Source organism: Mus caroli, chromosome X (genome assembly GCF_900094665.2).
Source record: "Mus caroli chromosome X, CAROLI_EIJ_v1.1, whole genome shotgun sequence".
In the NCBI taxonomy this organism is placed as follows: domain Eukaryota; kingdom Metazoa; phylum Chordata; class Mammalia; order Rodentia; family Muridae; genus Mus; species Mus caroli.
The window spans coordinates 55,943,418-55,963,215 of record NC_034589.1 but is presented as its reverse complement, the minus strand read 5'-3'; the positions used below and the strand labels follow the sequence as shown (position 1 = coordinate 55,963,215).

The 19,798-nt window shown below is 38.1% G+C and overlaps 1 pseudogene across 1 annotated transcript; it reads left to right on the top strand.

The window, feature by feature from the left end:
• Positions 1 to 11,166: 11,166 nt before the first annotated feature.
• Positions 11,167 to 13,131, top strand: LOC110287194 (annotated as a pseudogene). The gene has a single exon (XR_002377186.2). The product of XR_002377186.2 is annotated as a stress-70 protein, mitochondrial pseudogene (transcript).
• The last annotated feature ends 6,667 nt before the right edge of the window (positions 13,132 to 19,798 follow it).

The window sequence follows — 19,798 nt, the reverse complement described above, 5'->3', positions numbered from 1 at the left end:
ACCACTAAAGACCAGTGAGACAATCAGAGAACAACTGAAGCAGTACCTCAGAAAGAAGGAGGTTGTCTTACTTCAGTATTAAAGAAATAGGGATTTAACTAGACATAGTGCCACTCTGACAGGAAATAAGAATAAAGCCAAAAAAAAAAAAAAAAAAAAAAAAAAAAAAAAAAAAAAAAAAAAAAAAAAAAAAAAAACCAAGAAGAAGAACACAGGAGAGTCAAGTCATTACACTGTGATGCAAGGTTGATGTCTATAAAGGAGATGGGGAGAGAAGGTTGGGGAACACTGTATATTGCCACAAAGTCTACAAGAACATTTACGAAGCCACTGGGGATTTTCCAAACCAGTCACCAGTGAAGAGCCATCTCTCAGGAGCAAGCCTCGGAGCAAGCCTTGAAGCAAGCATAGGGGCAAACTTCCAAGGGCAGCACCTTTGACTCTGTCTGCTAGGCTTCCTCCAACTGTTGAGCCTTGAGGGCATACCCCAAGAGAGGCAAGTGATAATCTCCTGGTAAATAGAATCAGTGCAAAGGAGGAAATTAATGTCCTGTGGGAGAGGATAGATGAGTAACTGAGGTATTTACAAGCCTCGTGCCAAACTACCATAGGACTTCAAATCTTTGATGCTTCCTACCACACACTCCCTGAGTTACTTATGTTTTAATTATTGCTCCCTACTCTAGGGAGGAATGAAGTATCCACACTTTGGTCTTCCTTGTTCTTGAGTTTCATGTGTTTTTAAAATTGTATCTTAGGTAGTCTAAGTTTCTGGGCTAATATCCCCTTATCAGTGAGTACATATCACTTGAGTTCTTTTGTGATTGGGTTACCTCACTCAGGATGATGCCCTCCAGATACATCCATTTGCCTAGGAATGTCATAAATCCATTGTTTTTAATAGCTGAGTAGTATTCCATTGTGTAAAGTACCACATTTTCTGTATCCATTCCTCTGTTGAAGGGCATCTGGGTTCTTTCCAGCTTCTGGCTATTATAAATAAGGCTGCTATGAACATAGTAGAGCATGTATCCTTATTACCAGTTGGAACATCTTCTAGATATAGGCCCAGAAAATTGTGATTCTTAACTAGGACAGAATTTTTAATGAAGGGGAAGCACCCACAGTAACAGTACTCATTTCTGGTAAAAAGAATTTACACCCAACCAATGGATTGAAGTCGGGGATCCCTGTCGTTGAATTGGGGAAAAACTGGAAGAAGCTGAGGAGGAGGGCAGCCACATCGGAAGACCAGCAGTCTCAACTGACCTAGACCCCTGAGATCTCTCTGACACCGAGCCACCAACCAGGCAGCATACACCAGCTGATGTGAGGTCCCCAACACATGTACAGCAGAGGACTGCCTAGTCTGGCCTCAGTGAGAGAAGATGTGCCTAACCCTCAAGAGACTTGAAGCCTTAGGAAGTGGGGAGGCCTAGCAGGATGGTGGGATGGGGGTGGGGACATCCTCTTGGATACAGTGGAAAGGAGGAATGGGATGAGGAACTGTCGGAAGGTGGACCAGGAGAGAGATAACGACTGGACTGTAAAAAAGAAAAGTAATAAATTGTTTTAAAAAGAAGGAATGTTGTACTTCTATGCTTAAATAAAAGACTCTCATCAATTCTATTTGACATTGTTATGCAAATTGAACCAGGAAAATTAGATTAAAAGTTATGTACAAGTCATTCCAATTAGAAGGAAAGAGGTTAGAATAATCTGTATTGATACATAGTACGACCTTTACTGAAAAAAGTAAACTCCATCAAAAAAACTACTAGAGACAATGAATGAGTTTAGATATCTTACAAGAAACAGATAAATAAATAAAAGTCAATGGGGTGGGTGATGTAGCTAAATGTTGACTGCTTGTCTAACATGAATAAGGTGTTGGAATCCATCCTAAGTTATCACCAAGCCCCAAACTGAATTTGTATTTAAGTTCAGTGAACAATCTAGCAATAAAATTAAGAAAATTCTATTTACAGTAATTATACCAAAAGGGTAAAAGTTAACATTACATTCAACAAAAACTACATAATTGGCATGAATTGAAAATTATAATACATTGTTAATTTTAACATATTCAATAAAAGGCACTAAGTAAATAAAAATACCTAATATTCTTTTTTTTTTTTTTTGAGATAGGGTCTGTCTATCCAGTCCTGGCTGTCCTAGAATTCTCTTTTGTAGGCCAGGCTATAAAGAGACATGCCTCTGCCTCTGAGTGCTAGAATCAAAGGCATGCACCATTATACCTATCGAAGATCTAATATTCTTAAAATGTCTATACTCCCCATATTGATCTATAGATTTAATATAATACCATCATCTTATAGGTAACTTTTTTGCAAAAACTAAAAACCCTAAAATTAATATGGAGATGCAAGAAAACCAGTATAACCACAATAATCTTGAAGAGGAACACATTTGGAGCCACACTTCCTAATTTCACAAACTTAGAGTAGCTATTACTTACTGTATGATATAGATAAATGGAACTGAATTGACTCCAAAAGGAAATCATTCCATGTATGGTCAAATGACATTTTGTGTGGGAATATTAGAGATGAAACACAGGGCCCTGTGCACATGAGATAAATGTTCTACTATTGAGTGACATCCTCTAGCTCTAGTCAATTGGCTTTTGGGTTAACTAAGTTCTAAGGGTTCCAATGCAATTCAATGGAAAGCAAAATCTCTTTGATAAATGGTGCTATGAGAACTGAACATCCACATGCAAATAAATGCAGTCCCTTCCAGACAGCAAACGTAGAAATTAACACAAAAACTGTCAAGGATCTAAGTATAAAATCCCAAACTGTAAAACTCTTAGAAGAAAAATACAGATCTTCATGGTCTCAGGTTAGGCAATGACTTCTTAAACTGACTGTCAATGTGATAGAGGACAAAAGAAAGCCAGAATTAAAAACATCTATTCTTCAAAGGACACGATCACAAAAGAAAAAATAATAACACTAAAGAGAAACCCAGAGAATGCAAAAACCATTTACAAATCAGATATCTGACAAGGGACTTGGAAAAGAACAATTACAACTAGTAATAAATAAAGACACAATTTTTAATAGACAAAGAATTTAAATAAGCCAATTTCCAGAAGAAATACACAAATGAGCATGCACCCATGAAAAATGCTCAAAATATGCCTGAGGTCACATACGTGAAATCCTAGCATTTGAGTAGAAGATCATGAGTTCAAGGCCAGCCTCAAATATACAGTGAATTCCAAGCCAGGTGCTTTCTCAAAAACAAAAGAAACATAACAAAACAGAATAAAAGATGCTAAACACCATTAGATATTAGCAAAATACAAATTAATACCACAATACTATACCTTAAATCGACTAGAATGACTCTAACTTTAAAAGGCAAATCTAAAACTGTGACACAGAATGCTGAAGAATTCATTCACTATTAGTGGGACTGTGAAATAAAGCAGCCATGTTGACAAATGGACTGATAAGATGCCAAAAGGTTAACCTAGCATTGACAGATGGCCCCCAAAATGCCATTCCTAGGTATATATCCAAAAGAATTTAAAACACATGTTCACACAAAAAAGTTGAATGGGAATGTTCATGGCATCATTATTCTCAATAGCTAAAACTCAATGGGAATGTTCATGATGGCATTGTTCTCAATAGCTAAAACTCAATGGGAATGTTCATGATGGCATTGTTCTCAATAGCTAAAACTCAACGGGAATGTTCATGATGGCATTGTTCTCAATAGCTAAAACTCAACGGGAATGTTCACGATGGCATTGTTCTCAATAGCTAAAACTCAACGGGAATGTTCATGATGGCATTGTTCTCAATAGCTAAAACTCAAATGGCAGTTTTGTCATCATGTACAAAATAACCCCTTCTGTTTGGTTAACAATACATATAAAATTATTTAATAATTAAATATCGTTACATATGTAATCTATTTTTAAATATCAAAAGTGATAAAGCTAATTAACAAAATTACTACCCAAATGTCTGCCAACAGGTTAAAAATATACACTGATACACTCTAGCAAAACTGATATTAAATCTGAATCAACATGCAAAAGTAAAGATCAAGCAATTAAACCCATAAATTTTAATTAAACACAATACATATGTTATGTTTTAAGAAAATGTGCCTTAATCGAGAAGCATATATCTAATTTTTCATATAATATGTATGTATATGTGTATATACACACATATATATTTTATTTATTTAGAGGGCAGTGCCTCTGTGGCCTAGTGTGGACATGGAGGTCAGATAATAACTTATGAATCAGTTTCCACTTTCCCTTCCAAGAAGTTAAACACTTCACTGTTCTTGACAGCAAGAGCCTTTACCACTGGGCCATCTCCCTGGCCTTGAGAAATATTTTTTTATTTAAGTTTTATTGCATTATGATAAGAAAAGATATATAATTTCAATTTATCTGAATTTGTTAACATTTAAAAACATATTTTGAGTAAACAGACTTACATCTCATTCTTCTTTCCCTTTTATATCCCAACTCCTCCCGGAGAGTGGCCCCTCCTTCAAAACCTGCAATACCTTTCATTTTTTTATCATATTCTTTAAAATTTATAAAATATTGTAACAATAAAAATGAGTATTATAAAAGTTGTTTGATATAAAACAGCAATCAATTGAACAGTCTTACGTAGCTGTTTCTCTACAGCAATACTGAAAATACATATATTTTTCTCAATATAAATTTTAAATAACTCCAAATATATTAATTGTATGATATTTTAAAATAATATATCACTATTAGTTTTTTTATTGAACATAAATAAAGTATTTTTGTTTTTTGTTTTTTTAGTAGAGTTTAAAATCTTGGCTCTTACTGTGGTACAAACATAAAATAAGAACGGTTTATGGACATTGGAGTTCATTGTAATAAGGCTGTACTTGAATGTCCCTCACATCACCGAAGGATTTTACCTCCATAGTAGATAAGCTAAGAGTTGACAGTTCTGCTGCGCCAAGGAATGAATTGTAGGCACAATTTTTGGATACAGATTTGCTGCTATGGTCAAAGCTATTTGACTTGAGTGATTGTCGTCATTCTTAGACCACAGGGAACAGGTTACATTCGTTTAAGAAATCGTGTGTGTATTAAGATGGTCTATCTATGATGTCATTCATCAACTGTTTCAGTGAACAATGGTTCTGCTTAGAGGGTAGCACGGGCTTTAGGTGAGGGTAAGATTCTGGTTCCTTGGCTGTGATGATATTGAAAAGCATTCATTTCAGAATAAGAGTAACTTATAAAGTCCTCTTCTTCAAAATTGATACAGTAATTATAAATATCAAGCAATGCCTTCAGTCTCACTCTTTGCTGTTCTCTTACAAGCCACCTCCCAAATTGATTGTCTACATTTCTTTTGAGTGTAAAATAATTTTGAATATGTAAGCTGTTCTGAAAACCATAGTATAGTGTAAAAGCATCAAATAAACAATCCTACTAATAGAGAGGCTAATATTAGGAGAAGCATGATTTCAAGACCATTATGTGGCACACAGCAAGACCCTGTCACGTACAAACAAGCAGAAAGTGTATATGGATTGTACAATATTGGACCTATTTGGCCCATTACCAAATTAGAGAGAACACGGGATGACAGTCAACAAATTTCTAATTCCTCATATTTTTGAATTTCAATCAATTATTGAATAATAATATTGGTAACATTAATTTTCATGTTAAGAAATATTATGGAAAAGTGATTGTTACTTCCTGTTAATTTTCTTGTTAGAGGTGGAATTATGTTTGTATAGGTTTGTTGAAAGATTACTTTCTTGCTTCTCCTAGGGTGTAGTTTCACTCCTTGTGTTGGTGTTTTCCATCTATTATCTTTTGTAGGGCTGGATTTGTAGAAAGATATTGTGTACATTTGGTTTTGTCATGGAATATCTTGTTTTCTCTATCTATGGTGATTAAGAGTTTTGCTAGGTATAGTAGCCTGGGCTGGCATTTTTGTTCTCTTAGGGTCTGTATGACATCTGTCCAGGATCTTCTGGTGAGAAATCTGGTTTAATTCTGATAGGCCTGCCTTTATATGTTACTTGACCTTTTTCCCTTACTGCATTTAATGTTCTTTCTTTCTTTGTGAACTTGGTGTTTTGACTGTTATGTGATGTGAGGAGTTTCTTTTCTGGTCCAGTCTACTTGTTCTGTAGGCTTCTTGTATGTTTATGGGCATCCCTTTCTTTAGGTTTGAGAAGTTTTCTTCTATAATTTTGTTGAAGATATTTACTGGCCCTTTAATTTGGGAATCTTCACTCTCTTCTATACCTGTTATCCTTAGGTTTTGTCTTCTCATTGTGTCCTGGATTTCCTGGATGTTTTGGGTTAGGAGCTTTTTGCTTTTTGCATTTTCTTTGACTGTTGTGTCAATGTTTTCTATGGAATCTTCTGCACCTGAGATTCTCTCTTCTGTCTCTTGTATTCTGTTGGTGATGCTTGCATCTATGACTCCTGATCTCTTTCCTGGGTTTTCTAACTCCAGGGTTGTCTCCCTTTGTGATTTCTTTGTTGTTTCTAGTTCCATTTTTAGATCCTGGATGGTTTTGTTTGTTTCCTTTGCCTGTTTGATTGTGTTTTCCCGTAACTCTTTAAGGGATTTTTGTGTTTCCTATTTAAGGGCTTCAACCTGTTTACCTGTGTTCTCCTGTATTTCTTTAAGGGAGTTATTTATGTCATTCTTAATGTCCTCTATCATCATCATCATGAGAAGTGATTTTAGATCTGAATCATGCTTGTCCTGTGTGATGGTATATCCAGGACTTACTATTGTGGGAGAATTGGGTTCTGATGATGCCAAGTAACCTTGGTTTCTGTTGCTTATGTTCTTATGCTTGCCTCCTGCCCTCTGGTTATCGCTAGTGCTACCTGCCCTGGCTATGTCTGACTGGAGCTTGTCCTTCCTGTGATCCTGGTTGTGTCAGAATTCCTCAGAGTTCAGTTGTCTCTGTGATCCTGTGATTCTGGGGTCCTGCAATCCTGAGATCCTGGGTGTGTCTGAGCTCCTGGGAGTCAAGCTGCATTTGGGACCAAGCTCGTATGATCTTGGGATCCTCTGAACTTGGGCATGTTAGAGTGCCTGGGAGTGGAGCTTCCTCTGGGTGTTGTGGGACTGTGAAGTTTGTGCCCAAGGTCTGCTCAGGGCACTGGCCCAGACAGACTAGAAGTAACCTGTGCCACTGGTCTGGTGGAGTTCCTGCATGCCTGGGTCCTACTGGTCCCAGTTACTCTTGGTATTGGGGTCAGATGTTGTGTCCTCCTCACCTCTGATCCTCTGATCCTGGGAGTGTTGGAGAGCCTGGGAGTGGAGCTGCCTATGGGTGTTGTGGGTCTGGCTGCAGAGTTTGCTCCCAAGGTCTGCTCAGGGCGCTGGTCCAGACAGGGAAAAATATTTCTTGAAATAAAAAAATCATAAGAAAGTAGGTGGCCTGCTGCAATCCCCTCTGCCTGCTGGGACTGCAGAAAGCCCAGTATCCCTGTCAGAGTTCCATCTTCCTTCCAGTCCGCACCTACACCTGTAGTTGCAGAACAGTACACCACACCACACATCTCTGACTTCCTCCTAGGTGCTCTGCACTAACACACAGGTAAGAACACCCACTTCTGCCTCAATTCGCAAACTTGCTTTGACCCCAGCAAGCCCAATAGCCATGGCCTCTGCCCTGCGCTGTTAGAGCTCTGACCTCGTTCCAGTCAGCACCTACACCTGTTGTCACAGACCAGTACACAGCACCCCATCCCACAGCTCTACCTGCCTCTCAGGAAGCCTCCTCAAATTCAGGAAACACAGTTCCACCTACCTTCTGGGATGCTTGCTCCAAGCCAATGACAGAGACAAACAGATGACAAAAGGCAAGATCAAGAACATAATCAACAGAAATTAACGCAAGATGGGACCATCAGAATCTAGCTCTCCTATGACAGCAAGACCTGAATATCCTAATACACAGAGTGTACCGGCTGGTTTTGTGTGTCACCTTGACACAAGCTGGAGTTATCACAGAGAAAGGAGCTTCAGGTGAGGAAATGCCTCCATGAGATCCAGATGTAAGGCATTTCCTCACTTAGTGATCAAGGGGGAGGGCCCTTTATGAGTGGTATCATCCCTGGGCTGCTAGTCTTCAGTTCTATAAGAAAGCAAGCTGAGCAAGCCAGGGGAAGCAAGCCAGTAAGTAACATCCCTCCATGGCCTCTGCATCAGCTCCTGCTTCCTGACCTGCTTGAGTTCCAGTCCTGACCTCCTTTGGTGATAAACAGCAATTTGGAAAGTATAAGCTGAATAAACCCTTTCCTCCCCAACTTGTATCTTGGTCATGAGGTTTTGTGCAGGAATTGAAACCCTACGACTTTAAGAAACAAGATTGTGGCCTTAAATCCCATCTTGTGAAAATGATAGATGTCTTTAAAGAGGATAAGAATAATTCCCTTAAAGAAAAACAGGAAAACACAAACAGGTAGAAGCCCTTAGAGAGGAAACAAATACTACAGGAAAATACAATGAAACATTTGAAGGAAATGTATAGAAAACAATCCAAGACCTGAAAATGGAAATAATAGCAATAAAGAAAACATAAATGGACGAAATCCTGCAGATGAAAAAACCTAAGAAAGATAAAAGGAACTAAAGATACAAGCATCACCAACAGAATACAGGAGATGGAAGAGAGAATCTCACATGGAGAAGATAGCATAGAAGAAATGAGTACATTGATCAAATAAAATGCCAAATAGAAAAAGTTTCTAACTCAAAACATCCAGGAAATTTGGGACAATATGAAATGAACAAACCTAAGAATAATGGGAATAGAGAAGGGTGAAGATTCCCAGTTCAAAGAGAAAAAAAAAAAAACCTTCAACAAAATTATAGAACAAAACTTCCCTAACCTAAAAAAAAAGCGATAGTCATAAATGTAGAAGAAGCTTACAGAACACCAAATAGATTGAATCAGAAAAGAAAATCCTCCTGCCACATAATAATCAAAACTCTAAATTCACAGAACAAAGAAAAAAATATTAAAACCTGCAAGGGAAAAAGGTCAAGTAACATATAAAGGCAGACCTATCAGAATTACACCTAACTTCTCAACAGAGACTATGAAAGCCAGAAGATCCTGGAAAGGTGTCATGCAGACCCTAAGAGACCACAGATGCCAGTCCAGATTACTATACTCAGTAAAACTCTCAATCACTATAGATGGAGGAACCAATATATTACTTGATAAAACCAAATTTAAACAATATCTTTCTACTAATCCAGTCCTACAGAAAATATTAGAAGCAAAACTCCAACACAAGAAAGGTAACTACACCAAAGAAAACACAAAAATTTAATCACCTCACAACAAGCCTAAAAGAAGAGAAACACACACATATAATACCACTTCCAACAACAAAATTGCAGAAACTAACAATCATTGGTTATTAATATCCCTCAACAACACACATATATTATCACCACCACCACCAAAATAACAGGAGCTAACAATCATTGCTCATTAATACCTTTCAACAGCTGGGCAGTGGTGGTGCATACCTTTAATTTCAGCACTTGGGAGGCAGAGGCAGGTGGATTTCTGAGTTTGAGGCTAGCCTGGTCTACAGAGTGAATTCTAGGACTATACAGAGAAACCTTGACTTGAAAAAACAAAACAAGAAAAAAAAAAGACAATAATACCTGTCAACAACAATGGAGCCAATTCACCAATAAAAAGACACAGGCTAACAGAAAGGATTCAGAAACAGAATTCATCATTCTGCTGCATAGAAGAAACACACCTCAGCAACAAAGACAAACACTACCTCAGAGTAAAGGGCTGGAAAAAGGTTTTCCAAGCAAATAGATGCAAGAAACATACTGGAGTTTCTAATATCTAATAAAATAGATGTCCAACCTAAGTTATCAAAAGACACAGAGAAGGACATTCATATTCCTCAAAGAAAAAATCCACCAAGATGATGTCTCAATTCTGAACAACTGTGCCCCAAATGCATGGGCACCCACAATCATAAAAGAGACTTTACCAAAGTTCAAATTTCGCATTTAAACCCACACAATAATAGTGGGGGACTTCAACACCCCATTTTCACCAATGGACAGGTCATCAAAAGAGCAAATAAACAGAAAAACAATGAAACTAACAGAAGTTATGAACCAAATGTATTTAACAGATGTCTACAGAGCATTTCATCCCAAAACAAAAGAATATACCTTCTTCTTAGCACCTCATGATACTTTCTCCAAAACTGACCATATAATCAGACACAAAGCAAACCTCAACAGCTACAAGAAGGTTGAAATAACCCCTTGCTTTTTATCAGATTACCATGGATTAAGGCTTGCCTTCAACAACAACCATAACAACAGAAAGCTCACATAATCATGGAAACTGAACAAGTCTCTACTCGATGATTACTTGGTCAGGAAATAAGGAAAGAAATTAAAGGTTTTCTAGAATTCAATAAAAATGAATGCACAACATACCCAAACTTATGGAGTACAATGAAAGCAGTATTAAGAGGAAAATTCAATTCACTAAGTACCTTCACAAAGAAATTGGAAGGAACCTACACTAGCAACTCAACAACACACCTGAGAGGTCTAGAACAAAAAGTAGCAAACACACCCAAAAGGAGTAAGATGGCAGGAAATAGTCAAACTGAGGGCTAAATTCAGTCAATTATAAACAAAGAGAACAATACAAATAATTAACAAAACCAAGAGCTAGTTCTTTGAGAAAATCAGGAAGATAGAGAAACCTTTAGCCAAACTAAAAGGCACAGAGAAAGTATCCAAGAAAACAAAATCACAAATGAATAGGGAGACATAACAGCAGAAACTGAGGAAATTCAATGAGTCATTAGGTATTACTGCAAAATACTGTACTCCACAAAACTGGAAAATCTAAATGAAATGGATGGTTTTCTAGACAGATACCACATACCAAACTTAAATCAATATCTGGTAAACTAAATAGAACAGAAGCAGTCAATAAAAGTCTCACAAGGGAGCCCCCGCCCCACCACCCCACATGGTTGGAGGTTTCCAGAAGCATAGCCACCGCCGTGCACGCAGCTCCGGGCTGTGGGGTGTTGGTTCTCGCCCTCATAACCCCCTCTGTCTAGCCACCATGATAAGGGCCAGCAGAGCCTCGGCCGCGCATCTCATGAGCACTGCAGCGTCCTGGAGCCCCGCAGCCGCCAGTCTCCAGATCAGAAGCAATCAAGGGTGCAGTTGTTGGTATTGGTTTCGGTACTACTAACTCCTGTGTGGCTGTTACGGAGGGCAAACAAGCAAAGGTCCCGGAGAATGCTGAAGGTGCCAGAACTACCCCTTCTGTGGTTGCCTTTACAGCAGATGAGGAACGACTTGTTGTTATGCCAGCAAAATGGCAAGCTGTCACCAACCCAAACAATACCTTCTATGCTACTAAGCGTCTTGTTGGACGACGATATGATGACCCTGAAGTACAGAAAGACACTAAGAATGTTCCTTTTAAAATTGTCTGTGCTTCCAATGGTGATGCCTGGGTTGAGGCTCATGGAAAACTCTATTATCCAAGTCAGATTGGAGCATTTGTGTTGATGAAGATGAAAGAGACTGCAGAAAATTACTTGGGCCACACAGCAAAAAAAATGCTGTGATCACAGTCCCTGCTTATTTCAATGATTCACAGCGACAGGCCACTAAGGATGCTGGTCAGATATCTGGGCTAAATGTGCTTCAAGTGATCAGTGAGCCTACAGATGCTGCTCTAGCTTAAGGTCTGGACAAATCTGAAGATAAAGTCATTGCTGTGTATGATTTAGGTGGTGGAACCTTTGACATTTCTATCCTGGAAATTGAGAAAGGAGTGTCTGAGGTGCAATCTACCAATGCGGACCCTTTCTTAGGAGGTTAAGACTTTGACCAAGCTTTGTTACGCCACATTGTCAAGGAGTTCAAGAGAGAGACAGGGTGGATTTGACCAAAGACAACATGGCACTTCAGAGGGTTCGGGAAGCTGCTGAGAAGGTGAAATGTAAACTTTCCTCATCTGTGCAGACTGACATCAACTTGCCATACCTTACCATGGATGCTTCTGGACCAAAGCATTTGAATATGAAGCTGACTCGAGCTCAGTTTGAAGGCATTGTCACAGATCTGATCAAGAGAACAATTGCTCCGTGTCAGAAAGCTATGCAGGATGCAAAAGTCAGCAAGAGTGACATAGGAGAAGTGATTCTGATTGGTGGCATGACAAGGATGCCCAAGGTTCAGCAGACTGTACAAGATCTTTTTGGCAGAGCCCGGAGTAAAGCTGTTAATCCTGATGAGGCTGTAGCCATTGGAGCTGCCATTCAGGGAGGTGTGTTGGCTGGTGATGTGACAGATGTGCTACTCCTGGATGTCACTCCCCTCTCTGGGTATTGAGACACTGGGAGGTGTCTTTACCAAACTTATTAATAGGAACACCACTATTCCTACCAAAAAGAGCCAGGTGTTTTTTACTGCTGCTGATGGACAAACTCAAGTAGAGGTTAAAGTGTGTCAGGGAGAACGAGAGATGGCTGGAGACAACAAACTTCTAGAACAGTTCACTTTGATTGGAATTTCCCCCGCCCCTCGTGGAGTGCCCCAGATTGAAGTTACATTTGACATTGATGCCAATGGTATTGTGCACGTTTCTGCCAAAGATAAAGGAACTGGTCATGAGCAACAGATTGTAATCCAGTCTTCTGGTGGATTAAGCAAAGATGATATTGAAAATATGGTTAAAAATGCAGAGAAGTATGCTGAGGAAGCAGTTAATATGGCTGAAGGAATTATTCATGACACAGAAACCAAGATGGAAGAATTTAAGGACCAGATGCCTGCTGATGAGTGCAACAAGCTAAAGGAAGAGATTTCCAAAATGAGAGAACTCCTTGCTCGAAAGGACAGTGAAACAGAAGAAAACATTTGGCAGGCAGCATCTTCCCTTCAGCAGGCATCATTGAAACTCTTNGAAATGGCATATAAAAAGATGGCATCTGAACGGGAAGGTTCTGGAAGTTCTGGCACTGGGGAACAGAAGGAAGATGAGAAGGAAGAGAAACAGTAATCGTGGCAGTGCACTGTGGAGCCAGAAGGACATACTATGAAGCTCAGGAGCAAAGGGACTTCCTGAGCAGAAAAGGGGCAGACTTCAGTCTTTTTACTGTATTTTTGCAGTATTCTATATATAATTTCCTTAATATATAAATTTAGTGACAATTGCTAACTCATTTAATGGGTAATAAAATCAGCAATAGCAGGTTCATACTGTTCTGTCACTAGCCTGTTATTTTCAGCTGCATGTAAAGGGGTGGGATGGGGCTGTGTACCAATCATTAAAGTAAATTTGGTTTGTGCTGAAATGGCTGTGATTTCAAGGTGGGAAGCCCATTTCACATGCAGTGGAGGTAGTCTGACATGGACCTTGAATTGAGGTCATATGCAGATGCTTGATGGCCAAGAGCACTACTATAAAGAATGACGTCTGTATATTTGCTCCTACAACTGATGCCTTCAAGACTGAGCTACCTGTGCCATGGTCTGTAGGTGCAGAAGCTAGGTCAGTGGATAGCAGCTGTGTTAGCCATAGCTTAAAGTGTGATATATGAGAATGATAGAAGCCTGAGGCATACTTCTCTAGCCATCCTCATGGTTAGCCAATGTCTGGCATCTATATTCTTGATGATTGTTCTTTTTTCATCCATTCTGGATTTTTAAAATAAAATTCTGAAAGCCTCTTGATCTCTTTTGTGAATGGTGATAGCTCAAGGACTATGACTGAACTATCAGGTTTGTAGGGAGAAAATCAACACTGGCTAAAAGGTTGAGCAAATGAAACATGGGGAGTGACTAAGAAAATGCTGGCATATATGCTGGATGTGAAAGTCCACTCAGGAAGCAGTTTGAAGCCAGGCAGGGCTGTACAGTGAGACACCGTCTTAATAAAAGTACTGGCATAAAAAAAAAAAGTCTCACAAGCAAAAAAAAATTCAGATGATTTTAGTGAAGAATTCTACCAGATTTTCAAAGAGCTAATACCAATACTTCTCAAACTATTCCACAAAATAGAAACAGACAGAACACTGAAAAACTCATTTTATAAGACCACAGTCACCCTGACACCTAAACCACACAAAGATTCAACAAAGAAAGAGAACTTCAGACTGATTTCTCTTATGACCATTGCCACAAAATAGAATTTTCACAAACCAAATCCATGAACACATCACAAACATCATCCATCATGAACAAGTAGGCTTCATCCCAGGGATGAAGGGATGGTTCAACATGTGAAAACCAATCAAAGTAACCCACCATATAAACAAACTGAAAGAAAAAATTATGTGATCATCTCATTAGATGCTAAAAATGCCTTTGACAAAATCTAACATCCCTTCATGTTAAAAAGTCTTGGAGAGATCAGCGATACAAGGAACAAACCTAAACACAATAAAAGCAATATACAGCAACTCAGTAGCCAACATCAAATTAAATGGATGGAAACTGGAAGCAATTCCATGAAAATCAGGGACAAGACAAGGCTGCCCACTCTCTCCCTATCTATTTAATATAGTACTTGAAGTTCTAGCTAGAGCAATAAAACAACTAAAAAAGGAGATCAAGGGGATACAAACTGGAATTGCTATTCATAAAAGATATGATAGTGTATATAAGTGACCCAAAAATTCTTCCAAAGAAGTGTTACAGCTGATCAACACCTTCAGCAATGTGGCTAGATACAAAATTTACTTAAAGAAACTGGTAGCCTCCTTTATATAAATGAGAAGGAAATCATGGAAATAACACCCTTCACAATAGCCTCAAATAATACAAAATAACTTGGTGTAACTCCAACCAAGCAAATGGACTGATGGCATTCTAGCATTCCTAACATCCAGCAACACAAATAAATATAGTATTAATGATGATGACAACAATAACTGTCATGGTTTGAATATGCTTGGTCCAGGGAGTGGCACTATTTGGAGATGTGGCCTTGTTGAAATAGGTATGTCACTATGGGTGTGAGCTTTAAGACCCTCATCCTAGCTGCCTGGAAGTTGATCTATCTCCTCATAGCAGCCTTCAGATGAAGATGCAGAACTCTCAGCTCAGCCTGCACCATGCCTGCCTGGACGCTGCCATATTCCTGCCTTGAGGATAATGGACTGAACCTATGAACCTGTAAGCCTGCCCCAATTAAATATTGTCCTTATAAGAGTTGCATTGGTCATGGTGTCTGTTCACAGCAGTAAAACCCTAACTAAGACAATAACTTTCTCATCATCTGAGGATAAAGTAGAAAGTGGAGACCAAGTTAGAGTAAAATTCTAGAAACTTGCAGAGTACAGGCTCAAATATGGTTGCTAACAATTTAAAGCTAAGCAAATATCTGCACATAAAACATCTTTATCCAGCAAAATTAAGAGGAAAATACAGGAATAATAGAAAATTATAGTGAATAGCAAATACTTAAGCTAGAGATGGTGGTATATACCTTTTATTCAAGCATTCAGGAGACTAAGACAAGAAGATTATAAATTTTGAAGCCAGCCTGAGCTACATAGTGAGACCCTGTCTCAAAAGAGCAAAAGGAAAATAAGAATGGATATGGGAGAAATACTCAGCAGATAAATGAAGGCCATAATTGCAAACAGCTGATTCTCCTTGTTAAGCAAAATCTTTCAGACAAAGTAAAATGATTCAAACTAAAATGTTAAGTCTTTAAATTCTAGGCGTTACCCAAAAAAAAGCATAAAATAACTGGACATTTAAGATAATTAGTTTAACATGCAAAATTAAAAAAACCAGTGTGAAACTGAAATAATATATGGTACAGAAATCAATTTAAATAAAGTAAAATAAATTAATTAAATTTGCAGCACAAAATTAGATATTAGTAAAGCTTTGCTCTGGCATGCTTTTCCTTGCTGTGTCAAAAGCAACTTGTCTTATAGGTTATAATCTTTCATCAAGAGAAGCCAAAGCAGGAACTCAAGGCAGAAACCTGAAAGCAAGAACGGAAGCAAAGACTATAGAGAAATGCTGCTTTTTGCTTTCTCAGATACCTTCAATATTCACCAAAGGCCCATCTATCTAGGGAGGGAAATATTCCTCCCTAGACAAGGAGGCTCCCTCCCCTACACCAATTAATAATCAAAAAAAAATTCCCCAACTGGTAGGCTTACAAGGCAGCCTGATGAAACCAATTCCTCCCTTGAGATTCCCTCTTCACAGGTATGTCGAAAGTTGACAAAACCTAACTAGCTTGAGCCTCTACCTCCTGAGTGCTGCTATTACCAATGTGTGCTGCTGTGTCCAGTTTATATAGGCCTGGGAATCAAATTAGGGACTTCAGGAATACTAAGTAAACACTTAGAAACTGTGCTACACCCCCCAGCTGACTGTTTTATAAATTTTCTGATATTTTTATGGTTTTAACTTTTTACACATAAATTTGAAAAGTACATAGATTAATACCATGGATGCTGAAAAAAAAGGTGGGGGTGGGGGATGTTTGAGCTATTGTTCTACCAATGTCTGGAGTAGTGATCTTAGGCAAGTCACTTTTTCTGTGTCTTAATCTCACCATTTATAAAATAGGTCTGGCTCTGGTTTTTAATGAGGCTGTTTAAATTTAACAAAGTCTATTTAAGAAAAGAATTATAGAGTGTTTCCCTACCAAAAAAGCACTGAATTTGTTTCATATTAATATCCTACCCTAGAAAGAAAGATCTATCTAAACATAGAAAGCATTCTGGAGCAAAGACCCTTCGAAAGGTCCCACGTCAAACTCAGTGTGCTGTATTAATGATCAGACAACTTGATTGGTGCAGCTGGGTAAGTTTGTGTTATTTGGGTATAAACTGGTATTGCAGTAGAAGATTGGCTGAGAACTTGGTTGCTATAATTGCCTGAGACTCAGTTGTTTTTAGTTATGTTTTGGCTTTCTTAAACAGTTCATAGTCCACTGTATACACAGGCCTCTTTAGGGCAAGTTCCATTACCTAAATCCAGATGCCAGTGATACATTTTCCTAGGACGATAATTACACCACTATTAGAGTTAGTCAACGTGCTCACCTACAGTACCCCACTCCCCACCACTGAGGCATATCAGAGGAAGTCCTGTCTCAACTCCAAACACTCCAGGATTAAGGAAGGAAAGATAACAATTGTATAGTCCCTACTCAGTGCTCCCTACATAGTTCACAGAAAGAAACAGCTATCATTTTTTTAAATCTCCAATTTTTAATTTTTAATTTTTTTATTTTATTTTATATATAAGTCCTTTTTTAAAATTTTTAATATTTTTATTACATATTTTCCTCAATTACATTTCCAATGCTATCCCAAAGGCCCCCCATACCCTCCCCCCACTTCCCTACCCACCCATTCCCAGCTATCATTTTTATCTAAGGATTTGTAAATCTTGGTCTACAAGGTAGACAAACAGAGTTTTGAGTAGTGCTCCACTATGTTTATGGGTGCTTTTTTAAAAACAAAACTAAATCTTTACTAAATTGAGTATCCCATACCAGATATATTTCAGAGTAACTTGTAACTGTTATTGTTGATGCTTAAACATAAGCTGCCTTTTTTAGTCTTTTTACTACAGGCCATCAAATGACAATCAACAAAACCTAACAATTCTGCATATATACAAAAAAAATGTTAAAGTTTTAGATAGAATTGAAAGACACTAGAAACAAAAGTGGAGGGGAAAATGACAGGAAATGTTTGTAATATTCTTGAGAAACAGTTACAGCTATATAGTAAAAAAGTTTATATGTATTCAATCTTAAAATAATTTTATAAAATGATAAGCAGTTCCCCCCCAAAATACTATTAAATACCAAGAAAAAAATAGATATTTGCCTTTATCAAAATCAGTGCAACTAGTTTACTTTTACTAAATACTTCAATATAGTAAGGCAAAATTATTTCAAATTGCATTGAAATATAATCACTACAGGTTACTGCATTACAAGAGTACTATGAAAAGTAGAATCCAATCTACAATAAATGTGAAATATGTCTCACCCATGCTTAAAATTTGAAATACAATCAACTTTCTTCTTTTTATTTATTTTTTAAAATTTATTTACATTTCAAGTGTTATCCCCTTACATGGTTTCTCCCCTTCCCTTAAACCCCCTAACCCATCCCCCCTCCCCCTGCTTCCATGAGAGTGTTCCTCCACCGACCTACCCACTCCCACCTCCCTGCCCTCAATTCCCCTACGCTGGGGCAATCTATGGAGCCTTCACTGGACCAAGGACCTCTCCTCCCAATGATGCCTGACAAGGCCATTCTCTGCTACATATGCAGCTGGAGCCATGTGTACTACTTGGATGTTGGCTACAATCAACTTTCTATAGTGAGAACTTAGAGGAGTGGGGTTACAATACAGAAACTGGGGAGTTCACTTACCATTGCATGTGATTTTTTGTAGGATTTCTTGATTCTGTTATATGATGTCCATGTGCTTTCATAATTAATCTGCAATAGTTTTATGAATTTTAATTTAAGAATTAAAATTAGTGGACATTCCTTTCAGACAACTCACATTGACATTTTACTATGGATGAAATAATATCATATACATCAGATTATATATCACATATAAATAAATATATATACTTATAAAATGTGAATTAACACAAGTTGAAAATAGCTATGCACATAATTATACATGGGGGCTGACATCTGAGAGTACAGCGCCCTTCCTTCCTATTTAGCATGATCCATTTTAGGATTATTTGACATAAAGTGGAGCAGAACTACCCCTGTTAGTTATATAAAGCACTTGTAAGTTCACTGGCCTGGAAATCAGGAAAAAATGAGTTCCAATGCGGAGGCTGAATAGCCATCTTCCACTGTTGCTGCCAATTTTCTCATTTATAAGACTGGAGATCTTTATCCAATTTCTAATCTCAGCTCTAGATTCCTCATTTTATGATTGGACATAATTCAAATTTCATTCTTTCCAAAATAATATGACCAGAACTTACAAAGTGTCTCTAAATGATAATATTCCATATGAAAGAAAATAAAAGCCTTGAAGAAGTCACTATTGCCACCTTCTGCCGTGCTCTCTGCCCATCTGAATTGTTTCACCAGACATTAGTCTATATTCTCATAGTTGGAAACAAACAGCCAGAAAATAGAGATGGGGCAATAAACAAAAGGAATGACCTCTAGTGGGTTCATGGTCTAAAAATAGCACTGGTCAAACTGGTGTGTTGTTTTTGTTATTTTGTTTGCTTGTACTTTTGTAAATACACATAAATTATCTATTCACTCCCTGCCTTGACATAGTGCTCTCACTTACCCATTCACAGCCCTCCACATTCCCTCTCCCACCCCTGTTTCACCCTCTTGCCCCATAGCTCTGTTGTTAGCAGCATTCACTAAAAAATACAATTCTGCTCACCATTAATCCTTGTCTTCCCCTGCCCTCCACAGTACAAACGTCTCTCTATTTCACTCCTTGCCCCCACCCCACCAACAACCTGCACATATCTGCAGTCTTCCAGAGAAGTAGCTAGTTTTGTGCAAACCAACTTTGCTTTTCACTACCCACAATTATGGAGGAAACATCTTATCTGTCATTACAGGAGAAGGAGGCCGCAAGAGCTCTCACTTTGAGAGATATTTGTTGCTATGCTTTAACAGAATTCCAGATCCTATGTTTTAAAAAACAACCAAGAATCTCTTAAAGCAATTTAATTTTTTGAAATACTT